General features: G+C 44.6%; 1 protein-coding gene across 3 annotated transcripts in view; it reads right to left on the bottom strand.

The window, feature by feature from the left end:
• LOC119166710 (nischarin) overlaps positions 1-12739 on the bottom strand; it is a 289672-nt gene that overhangs the window by 104554 nt on the left and 172379 nt on the right. The gene's annotated exons all lie outside the window — the stretch shown is intronic.

Raw genomic sequence — 12739 nt, forward strand, 5'->3', positions numbered from 1 at the left:
TTCACAATAAAAAATGGAGCAATATAAGTAGAGCAAATGGAGCAATATTCTGTCGTGATTGTAAATGTGGCTTCACCACAACAAAATAAAACATTTGACATCTTTTTGCACCATGTAACTGCGCTCGCCGAAAATTGGCGCAAGCACCACAAGGAAAAGATGTGCGTAACTGTGCTACCTGCCATATATAGACCGTTCCGTTAGGCTAGAAGTACCAACATCCTCTAGAAAAATATGACGGCCTCATTTATCTTCCCTTTCCACTTGCGCTACATCAGCAGATGGTGTGGATGCATGGCAAGTGTTAGGCAAGCACGTTTTGCCAGACGTCGCAACACAACACAACCGCGCGTTCAAATCACACTGGTGCGCGTTCACCATGCATCTGCAGAAACTATTGTGTGGCGCGACTGTACGGACGTACACATCTTCGCTGTTCAAAAATGTGAAAGTGACGATTTTCTTCTCTTTAATTGTGATATCAGCCAGTGAAAGGTAAATGAGGACCACTGTGCTACTTTTAAGCAGTCCAGAGGGCCCAAGAACTGGCGGAACGCCACCACATTCACGCTCAGACTCGGGCGTCGCCTACAGTAGCGGCTGCTGGGGTGTCCCTCGTGAACACCCTGGTGGCTTAAACTCCTCAGGGCCATTTATTAAAGTTCTTGACTGACTGACTGTGCCACATTTGGCTGGGCTAATATGCAACTGCAGAAAAAAAACAGAAAAATGCTGTCTGAATAAGTATGAGACACGTATCGCTGAATGCGGAATTTTTCGTAGTTGCATACTCCTCCAGGTACATTGTTTGTATAACGCTAGAAGCATCTGCAAAAGCCCCAATATATCCCCGATTTTCCCACTCAGTGCAATGACAATTAGATATGGCCAGATTGACGACCATATATAATTGGTAAAGTGCAAAACATCATCAAAGCACCATTTGAGTCGGCACCTTTGTTGCTTTCGATTCGTTTTAATACTACGTTTCAGTATGATGCGATCGGTAAATACAATTAGCCATACAGCTCAGCTACACACTGTGGTTGACATGGCTGTATTAACATGAACGAGAAATTCTTCACTTTTCAGTGGGGTACGGCATGACACACTTAATTTGCACTCTGCACGGGTCGTGTAAAACCAAAATATTCCCTTGAAAAAGGACGTGGCAGGATGCTTGTCATGAGTGTACAATTTCCCTAAGATGGTGGGATGTAAATGTGCAAAATGAAAGCAGAATAGCAAAAAAAAAAAAGTTCTGTCACTTCATGCGTGAATATTCACCTCTGGAAGACAATTTTTTGCGTGGAGAAAAAGAGAAAACCAAAACCACAGTTGTTACGGTTTTATAGTGTTTCTATCACAGTCAATCAAATTAGTTGTTTAACTTTGCAAATGGCAGCCAGAATTTCTCAAAAACAGTGCAGCTGGTAAACAAAGTAATTAAAGAAAAACACAAGACACCTCTTATGCCGGTCATGGCCTCAGGCACGGGTGCACTTTGAGCGTCACCAGCAGAAAAACTCTCTAACCATCTTCGCCTTATTCCCACTAAAAATCAATCAAAAGCCGCGACTCTAAAAAGAAGAAAATATAAAGACCCGCGTTGGCACATAAACATCACCATCGCTTTCTATGCGCCAGCACCTAGCTCCCAGTAAACCGTTCTAATTTCGTTTGAACCGATGGGTGAGAAACGAGCGAGTAATAAGTGGTCACCTAAAAGCCTAGCAACAAGATAGACAATTTGTGAGCTACGAACGGATGCCGTCATAGCCACAAAATCGAGGCACTCCCGCACGACTGGTTTGTTTAGGACACCATAAACAAACCATGACAGCATAAGCAAACAGAGAGCAAAAAAACTAACTTGAAGCCAGAAAAAAAATTCATTCTATGCCACAAGCCAGCATTTGCTTGCCCTTAGAACTAGCCAAAATATTCACAGTTTTTTTTTCAACAAGAACAGTGCCGAAAAGAAGCATAGACCACTTGGGACACGTTTGCATCATAGCACGTATTATCATATTTGATGCCAAAGAAAATAAAATTTTTCAGGGCACATCATAGATTCCGTTTCTAACTCATTTCCAAGCGCTCCCCTTCGTCCCTTCCTTTATAACGCATCAAATAATTTTTTTGCGTTAAGTGATCAGTTATGCAATAGTAGCAACATCCCCAATGTAATACTCTTGTCAAGTAGCTTCCTAGCTAGACTGCACCACTTGATTCACTGTATCAGAATGACGAAAACCAACTGCAACTGCTCAAATGCCTTCCATACAAATGAGTTTCACACATGCCAGTGGGTTGCCAGACCATGAATGATGCCGCCCGCTAGCCAATATGATGGCACCGATGTTAGAAAGATCTATACAGGGACACTACAGGACGTGCACGTGGCGCCATCTCTCGACGCCGACTTCCTGCCGTAACTTAATGGGATGAGGACTGATTGATATGTGGAGTTTAACATCCCAAATCTACCATATGATTATGAGAGACACACCAAGTGAAGGGCTTCGGAAATTTCGACCACCTGGGGTTCTTTAACGTGCATCCAAATCCAAGCACATGGGCCTACAGCATTTTCGCATCCACCATTATATGCAGCTGACACAGGTGGGATTCGATCCTGCGACCTGCGGGTCAGCAGCCGAGTACGTTAGGTACTAGACCACCGCGGCGGGGCTTAGCTGAATGAAAGATAGGCTAAAAAAAAAGTATATCTGACCAAAAGGCTAGGTACCAAAAACGACTCGCGGTTATATGCAGCAGACACCCACTGGGACATTCTGGTAAAATTACAATGCCCTATTACAAACCACATGGCTTCCCGGAGCGCTTATTATTGTTACAATCATAGTTTGAGTATGTGCACCTGTGTATAGTGGGTCTGGCACTGAGAGAGGTAAAGAGGAAGAGGACCTGCCTTGGGATCATGGACAATCTCGGTACATGAGGTACAGTGTGGCCAATCCCCCATGTGGGTATGAGCCAAGATCTCCTTGGAGACAAGACAAGACAATCTCGGTTCGAACTCAAAGCCGCTCAGGCTACAGCTGCGTCGCCTCTCATTAAACCCCGTTCGAGGATGGAAGTGGTGGAAGTGCTCAGTACACGACTTCAACGTACCACGAAGCCACAACCATTTGAACTACGCCGGAGCTGCCACCTTGCCAGTACCTCACCGAGGACTTTTACCATGCTTTGGAACGAGGGACAAGACTCAGGTGCAGCTGCAACAGCGCCCAACCCCCTATACACAGGTTCACATACTCAAACTACGACGGTAAGACTGGACATGACAATATTATACATTAGGGCTCTGTGTCCAATGGGAGTACTAGTTCAACTGTCTTGGAATATTGTGGTACAGTAGAATCTCGATGATACGAATTCGAAAAGAGCATGCAAAATATTCGTATCATCTTGAATTCATGTATGAACCGAAAACAATTTAAAAGGCTGATCGTGAAGGTGAACAAGAACTTCTTAGGAGTCAACTGCTTCTTGCTGAAAAAGAGTCCATGATGTTCTTTTGTTAACTTTCTTACCTTCACCACCTCTCAATTAAGTGTTGCAGTTTCCTCACTCATACTGCTGGTGCTTAAAGCGAATTCACACTTGATATCAAAGGAAAGGAAAGCGGCAAAACCTAATCCAAGTTCATTCGCTTTGTCATTTAAGCGGAAGGAAAAACACCCAGTAAAGCTGACACGAAAAAAATCAGTCACACGGGAGACTTTAAGCGAAAACGTCTGAGTGGTAGCAAAAAACCACGACCGCACCCGTCCAAAATGTTCACATCCATTCTACCTACCAAAACAGCCTTCCCCGCTTAAGAATTTATTCTATTGCGCCTGTTCCCTGAGCATTATTAGTCGTACTGAGTTTTAGTTGTGCATGCAAAGCACTGAAAAGAAACAATTTACACCTGTACAAACATCGTTTTGGGAGATGCACAAGCAAAAATGACACAAGCAAACGCACTGGCAGCGGCTGCGACAGATTCAGGTGGCAGTGCAAGACCGAGACGCGTTAGGTCGTGCCAACTCGCTGCTGCTGCTGCACGTCCTTCAACTTCCAGTGTTTCCGGCGATCGTAATCCGAACAAGGCTCTCAATGCACCCGCATCTGGCCTTGAGCTTTGTCTTGCTGCGGGGGTAGTTCGTGACTGCGCCGACGTGAGCCACTGCCTACGCCTTTGGCACCATGTTGAATTTGCAACTCGTTTACATGTAGTTTGAGAGCTAGTGGAGCCGGTGTAGCCAAAGCTGTGAAGCGAAAAGGCAATCTGCTATCACGCGGCAGAAAAATTGGTCTCGGGGCTGATTTTTTCGCGTCAGGTGGCGTGGCTGGCGGCGAAGCGAGAAAAGTTCTTGAGAGTTTTGCCGCACTCATTTCCTTCGAGGCATAGTGTGAACGGGCCTTCCTCCCACACACAAACCGCGTTGGCCACGTTCGCGTGCAGCAGTCAATCGCACGTTTGTATCATCTACAGTAGCTGGGGAAATCGTTTGTATAACACCGAATCACGGAATATTTTATATAAGATAGTCCATCCGATGCAACCTTAAAATTCATATCATCGCAATATTTGTGTCAATCGTAACAGTATAATAGAGATTCTAGTGTATTGCAACTTACCAGAATGCTCCCGTGAACCTTTGCAAAGATAACCAGGAGTCGTTCTTGATAATTAGCTTTGTTATTGCAATAGCAGTTATATGGGCACTCTCGGCCGATTTTCGCCATCACCGTCATGTCTCATATATGTATGCGTATGTATATATTTATAAAAGGCACAAAGAAAAAAAATGAGAAGAAAAAATTGCAAGGCACATTACTCATAATATCCATCTCACTAACGACAAGCTATGTATATACACCATTTACTGCTGGCTTACTCTCAAAGAACTTAAAAGAAACATTCTAGAACAAAGCATGTACCTTGTTTGGACAAGCTATACATGCTCTACATAAACATTGTGTCCGGTAGCTTTATCAATGATGGAGTAAGTCCACTCAAGCGCATACAGTTGAATGAAACGGGCTTTCCAAAACGTCTCTGGCTCCAGGACTATTTGGGAAGTTGCTGGTCCTGTCATGCCTGTGAAATAGATTCCCATCGAAATTTCGATCACTTTAGATGGACAAAGTCAACTTGCTGCCCCAGATGAGTTGTGGTGATGAACTGCCAATACATCGCACGGTTTCGTCATCACAACACCAGGAAACTTACGGACTGACGCCATGACCTTCTTGCTGCACAACTTCCGTCTGGTGTGCCTACAGGATGTGCCAGTAATAGTCACTAGAGACTTCAATTTTAATGTTCTTCGACGTGAAAACCAGGGGCTTCACGCGATTCTCGATGCTGAACTTGGACTTTGCCTCCTGCCAAATGTAACGAAGCCAAACTAGTCCCAATACAAACTTTTTATATATTGTGGTTACTGCATCACTGTCAACTCAAGCACAATCGACTGTGGTCACTACATTTCGTATGGTTCCTAAATCTCCTAGCCTTACTTCGTATAACAGCCCGACGTGTTGCTATCACACTCATTGCTTCGGCCCTGTGCCAAATAGTGACTTTTTTTATCTGACATTTTTATAAACTTCTCATTCAGTTATAACGGGGTGCCATTGCTGCCACGGAGAGATGGTGCCACTTGCATTGAAGTTGCTCCAACAGTTTGCTGATGATCAAGACCTCATCATTGCGAATCTTGGACCATAATGCCAAGAACAGTTTCCATAGTGCTCTGCAGCAGTCTGATCACTATTTATTATGCCCTAGTCTTCTTGGGCTTGAATGCAATGCTACAGAGGTGCAGTGTGGACGAGGAGGGAATGTATACCATCGGCAGCGACCATAACTGCCTCAGGCTCGACTTTAGTCATTCGTATTAGAAAGAAAAAACAATCTGCAGATAAAGACTGCTTAACAGCGCAAACAACAGGAGGAGATAGAAGAGACCAGACAGAGCACTCTGTCTGGTCTCTTCTATCCCCTCCTGTCGTTTGTGCTGTTAAGCACTCTTTATCATGTTATACCAACACGCCCAACCCTACTGTCTCTTAAATCTGCAGATGAAAGAATGCCAGTCGGTACCTACCAAACCATTCCATTGAGAGAGTCCTTGAGGATTTTCAAGGCTTGTACTCAAATGCATGAAGCTATCACCTATGATGAATTCATGTCAGCCCTGCAGTGGGTGGTGGAACGATACATGACCCCAGACAGACATTCCGCACCGGCCATAAGAAGCCCATGGTGAGATAGTGGTGTTGAGATGGCCTGAAAAAAGTGCTGAGAGGCAAACAGGAGCATCGAAGGATGGTGCACTTGTCAGACAGTGGCATGCACAGCTACCTGGCAGCATTATCTTGAGCTAAAGTGAAGTACAGGTTTCGGTACAGGCAAAGGTTGCTGAGTACAACAGGAAAATATTTCAATCTCTGCGCGAAGAACACAAAAATGCAGCCCCGAAGTTCTGGCAGTATGTGCAATCACTGGACTTGCACCAACAGTATTCCCCACACTTTGAGATGCAGACACCAACGAGCCGATAGCACAGATGAGGCAACATCTGACAGTATATATCACTAGACTGTTAGGATCGCCAGAAAATGAGAATGATAAGGATGTTTCCACAACTGTGCCACCACACCCCTCTGTTTTTGAAAGGCTAGAGGAAGCAGAACCACTTTATTTGAAGGGCAGTGTCATAGTGGATTGTGCCCTAGAGCGAATAAGTAACCGAAGTGCAACATGGCTAGATGAAGTTCCAGCACTCCTTGTAAAAGTGTCTCCATCCGCAGACTAGGCAGAAGCTTGCCGACCAGCTGTCGAACATTCTTGCTGGCGCTGAAATCTCAAAGGCCTGGCGGCAAGTCGGATAACACTAATCCTAAAGCAAACTGGTGCGGCAGACCTACTGCAGAGCTATCACTCAACTACAGTCACAAGCGTGATGTATCATTTGTTCGCCAGTGTCCTAAAGCCATGACTCAGTCACTGCGCAAAAGAAAAACTTGCTGACCGAGCTCCAAAATGGGTTTCGTTTGGGTTTGGAGGAATAACTACAACAGTGTCCCACAGGCAGCTGTTTGACTGCCTGGAACACTTGGGACTTCCAGAAACCCTCATCTCGACCGTGCGACGAATGTACCAGGGCAACACTGTACCAGAGCACCAATGATTCAGGGCATCAAGGAGGCACACAAGGACAAGTGGAGGCAGCTGAACGAGTCAACTCCTGCTGTACCGGCAGCACAAGAACATCATGCTAGCAGTGGCGAGACAGTTGAGTTCATTTGGGAGCAGTTTTTGGAGAAGCAAAATTTCAATTTCGGAGCAGAAGAACCTTGCTTCGGAGCAGTTAGTGGCATTTATATGTAGTCCTGGGAGCATGAAAATATGAATTTTTAGCAACATGGGGACACCAGTGCATATATTAATTCGCTAAAAATACACATAACACAGGCAGATTTTGAAGGACGTTTTTGAACATGTGTAAACTGCACTACCTTTTCACATACCATGTGATCTATCTAGCCCTGGTTACAAACATAAAATATACGTACTAAACTTGAAAAAAGGTTTTGTTGAAAGCTAGGTTCCGCAGAAACACACAAAGAATAACGCATCACACTAAAAAATAAATTCAAAATTGTGATTGCACAAGAATCGTAGTGGCGTAACAGTGGGCCTTCACTTAAAGAAAAGCTTGACATGATAGCGTCAATTGTATTGCTAGCTTTTGACGGACAACAAAACCGCGCTGCACCCCCATTCACAGCCACCTCGTGTGGGACCACCACCTTCAAGATTGCAGCGCGCGAGCCAAAAAACCTTGCTGCACTGACTATCTCATGAAGTGTGTATGTATAGCACTAACTGATAAGCCAATGATACTGATAACGCTTCTCCACGGAAGAAACGACGAGTTATTAGGCACACATTGCCCTGTTCTATTTTCTTCAACATCATAGGTCATCACCCCCGATGTAGAACTTCTGATAGTACATCGACTTGCAATTGCCCCCCACACTTCGACTCGCGTGAAGGCCTGACCACACGTACCCATTGCAGCGCATCAGCGCGTGACTTTTTGACGGGGCACCGCGCCCTCTTTTTGTGAAGAGGGGGCACATGGCTATGCAAAGCTGCAGTCTGCTCTCTCTCCATAAGAAGAGAACACGAGGCCGCGTCAGAGCCACGCCCTGAAGAGCTGCAAAGTTTACGTGTGGTCAGACCTTAAAGCGCTTGCACCACGCAGCGCACGTAAAAAATTCGTGTCCGTGCAAACGAATTGCCGAACGTACAGAACGGCTGGTCGAGATTTGAATAGAGTTCGTTCAGGTCGTTTGAAGGAATAACTATAGCAGTGTACTGCGTGTAGCTGTTTGACTGCCTGGACCATTTGGGACTTTCAGAAACCCTCATCTCGACCATGCGACGAATGTACCGGGGCAACACTGTACGCGCACTCTTCGGGGATGTTCAATCATATCCAGTGAAAGGCCGAACATACAGAATGGCTGGTATCATTAAAATAGCGTTCATTTGGGTCGTTTGGAAAAATAGCTAGAACAGTGTCCCGCAGGTAGCTGTTTGACTGCCTGGCACACTTAAGACCATTCTGTTAGTGTGACCGGCGTACTTTTTTTTTTTCGCAATAAGCACGTTTTGTTATCCACTCAAACTTGCATTGAAAAATACAGAACCGCTGAAACCATACAAATCAAGCGCGAGTTCCAAATACCAGGGTTACAATTAACGTTTTTTTGTACTTAAAGACTTGAAACATTTTTTAAAGACCCATGTCGACCCAACAACACTTTTTGAGCACTTCCCGAGTGCGCTATGGCATTAAAGAAGTTCTGCAATACAGAACTTACGGATTTTTAGGACCCCCTTGAAACTGCAATGTTTTCCTGAAAATACAGTGGTCCAGAAAAGCACGTTCTGTCATTCACTTCGTGGACATGTTGTGATTTTTTCGTTTGATGCAAGAACAGGGGCTCTTCGTACTCTCATTTTAAAAGAACCTACGACAACATGGTGTGTCGTGCGTGTGGTAGGGCTGACGAGACCACCAAACTTATCGTGGCTGAGTGCACTCAACTAAATCTTCCCAATGTGAACGCAGCTCTCTCTGTCACACTAGGCTTGGGAGACGCAGAGGGTGCAGTAGACTACCACGCTGGTTACAAAGGCCGGTTTTATTGCAAAAAAAAAAAGAAGCATGCCAGTCGAACTGCGGAACGCCCGCTGACCAGGAATGGGTTGCATGCGGTCTGTCGCTCACGGAACCCATCTTGAGAACCAATGGGCACGTGCCAGAGCATCCAGGAGCCGTGTCGCATGCTGACTCCACATTTACAGTTACTCACTCATGGCAAACTCGCACGCGTAGGCGACCCCACGCAGCAGCGTCGACATGAAAATCGCAGCTACAGCAGGAACGCGCTACGCACAACAAAGAACCCGAGAGTCAACCCTGCTATGCGGCAGTGGTACCAGAACACACAGAGTAGCTAGTAGAAGCAGCGCACTCAATGCAAGGCAGTACATGTTTGCGGGGTCACGCATATTTACAACAGTTTAGAGGAGATTATGGCGGCACCATGCGAGCCTTCATCACCATAATGGTGCAAAGTAAAACAACATGCTTGGGCGTGTCTTATTAGTCAGCTCGGCCTTTTCCCTCTGCTGAAGCTGAAGTTCGCATCAAATTTCTAGCTTTCGAGGCTGTTTCAGAGCAGTCCAGCGCAATTTAAGCAATTTTTACACTTTTGGAGTAGCTTGGCACAAGAAAACGAAAATATATAAAAAATGCGCAATATGCGCAGCTGTCTCACCCCAGTTCTAGTCCCGCTATACGATGATGACCTTTTAAGTGTGCCATTTAAGGCATAAACCAAACTCCTCATGGTTGAGGCTTGTCTGTTGGCGTTGTGTGCCATAACCTTGCTGAAGATGATGCTGATGAAGAACAAGCATGTTCCAAATTGCACATTCTCTTTCTGTTGTCGCGGCAAAGCACATGCAAGGTACCCATCGTGATGATGACAATGCTGATGACGAAGGTGATGATCATAGACAACGACTAGCTAGTGCAGTGAATGACATCTTGATATGCTCTATAATGCATTTCGTTGGACCGAAAACAACGAACAACCACCAGGGGAACATGCACAGACCGTCTTCACGAACAGCTAGATTCGAAGCCGTAATAATGAAGGCAAAACAAAATTCACCACTTGACACAACATTCTACCATTTATGGCCAAGAAGCAACTGTACACCACTTGGCACTCATTTAGATGCGGGAGTGGTCAATGTGATGGGTGATTTACAGTAACACCGAACGCTCCCACTGCTCTGCACCTTCATCATCATTCACTTCGTGGACATGCCGTGATTTTTTGTTTGATGCAAGAGCAGGGGCTCTTCATACTCTCATCCTAAAAGAACCTACGACAGTATGGTGTGTCATGCGTGTGGTAGGGCTGACGAGATCGCCGAACTTATCGTGGCTGAGTGGGCTCAAGTGAACGCTTCCAATGTCAACACAGTTCTCTCTGTCGCACTGGGCTTAGAGACGAGGAGGGTGCACTAGACTACCACGCTGTAAGGAACAGCAAAATGCGCATAGAACACGCGGAAATAAACTCTAGAGAGACGTCGAAGGGTTCCTAACCTCCACTTGATGTCGGCCTGTGTGCGTATTTTTTTCTGTTTTTCCTTTTTCCCCTTTTAGGAGATTTTTTTCCTAATTAGCTATTTAAACAAGGCTAGAGTGCAAAAATGTGCCCATCCATTACAAAGCGCATAGGCTTATCATCATCACCACGTAATGGGAATTCTCCCAAGACATTATTTTTACAAGTTCCCAAAATTTTTGACACACCCACCACACTCAACTCATGGAGACAGTCTATGACGAAAATTGAGCATGTGTTGGGGGGGCTGGTTGGTAAGACGTTATTCCTAGAACCAGAACAGCACTGAAAACAAGACACCAGAGTAGAGATTAAAAACTAGGGGTGAGCAAAATATTTGAATTTTTAAGGATTTTTCTAATATTATTTTCTATTTGAACTTTAGAATTTTTGGGACCCCCCCGAAACTACAATTTTTTCCTAAAAATAGGGCGGCCCAAGAAAGAAGATTCAGTAATTTTATTCTACCCAAGCAGTCAAACTGCCAAAGCTACGTCCGAATCAGCTTTAAGGGCTCCCAGTAGACTTATCAGCAGGCATGTGCAAATATTTGAATGCTTCCAATATTCGAACGAATAGTAGGGTGTTCAAATTCGCTTCGATTCGAATTTAAATTATAGGAAATTTCGAAGTATTCGCAAAGAACGAATAAATGCATATTAATCTGAGTGTACCGCCTGTAAAGGTTGCTTCACCGCGGAGTATGGGTGCTGATCCGTGAAAACACCTATCCAGGAGAAATCCGCTTTGCCGCGAAGCTACCGTTTAAATTTAAAGGCGCCCAGCAACACTTTTTGAGTGTTGTAAGAAAACGCTGCCGATCGGTAATCGAGGCTACCGAGGACACGCAAGCCAAACATTATAGTGCAGCACGCGGCGTGCGATTCACAACAATTTCTCAAAGTCATCGGAAAATTGCTCTCTTCTCTTGGCAAATGACTCCACAAGCTTAGAAAGCACACGTGACGTATTTTCCTTCATCGTGCTATCCCTCCCGGCTTAGCTTCCAGCACTTTCGTTGGTATGAGAAGAGAGAATTCACTTGCAGCGTGCAACAAATCTTTGCAATTCCGCGTGTACTGAACGGATTCTAAAAATTTCGCCGGCAGTGAATTCATGAGGCAATAAGCTTTTTTAGTTAAGCCATTTCATGGCTACTTGAAAGTCGGACAGTTCTTTAAATGAAAATATTACCCTCAAATCAATAATTTTATTAATCTTAAAAACTTGTTATGACAGTTCATAGGCTTTAGATATAATAAATTTTAAAATGCTATGTATTTTAAGAATTATGACTCGCATTCTGCCGCAAGTCATATCCTGCAGCTACTCAAAGTTGTTTTGACTTCTTTTGAATGAAAAAAAATGGCATTTACATAGACGCCCTATTTCAATTTTTAAAAAAATATTGTGCAGGTTGTTTGGGTCATAATAAATATGCCCATTGTTCTTCGTATGTCATATGTACTATTCGAAATTATTCGACCAAAATCACTATTCACACAAGCCTACTTATCAGGCATTTGGTGCACGCCCTGCCACGACAATCCTTTCAACTATGTAAATATGCATCTCGTGATGAGCGTCGCTGATAGCAGCATGGAATAGATTACTGCTCTTTTGCATGGAGCATTTAGAAACAAAAACACGAAATACAAAGACTGTGGCGGAAGAACAGACGACTTGTCTGGCTTTAACCAATGTGTGTGCACACGTGAACAATCTCTGAATCTCTGCTGATTTGCAGCATTTGTTGCTGATTGTTTTTATTTGTGTGCAAAACATCGCACACTAAACTGACCTCATCACTTTGAGGGCACCTGCTGTGCCGTGCGCCCGGGTTAGTTGTGAAAGTATCTGATGTACACTTCGCTCCTGACTGCGCACGTGCAGCGGTGATGGCAAGATGCTTATATATGAGAAGTCAATGGGTGTGGCGGTACATTTAGCTTGGTGGTCCTGCAAAAAGTGGCAGCATCAACATTTCAGAAATCTT

Source organism: Rhipicephalus microplus, unplaced genomic scaffold (genome assembly GCF_043290135.1).
Source record: "Rhipicephalus microplus isolate Deutch F79 unplaced genomic scaffold, USDA_Rmic scaffold_12, whole genome shotgun sequence".
Classification (NCBI taxonomy): domain Eukaryota; kingdom Metazoa; phylum Arthropoda; class Arachnida; order Ixodida; family Ixodidae; genus Rhipicephalus; species Rhipicephalus microplus.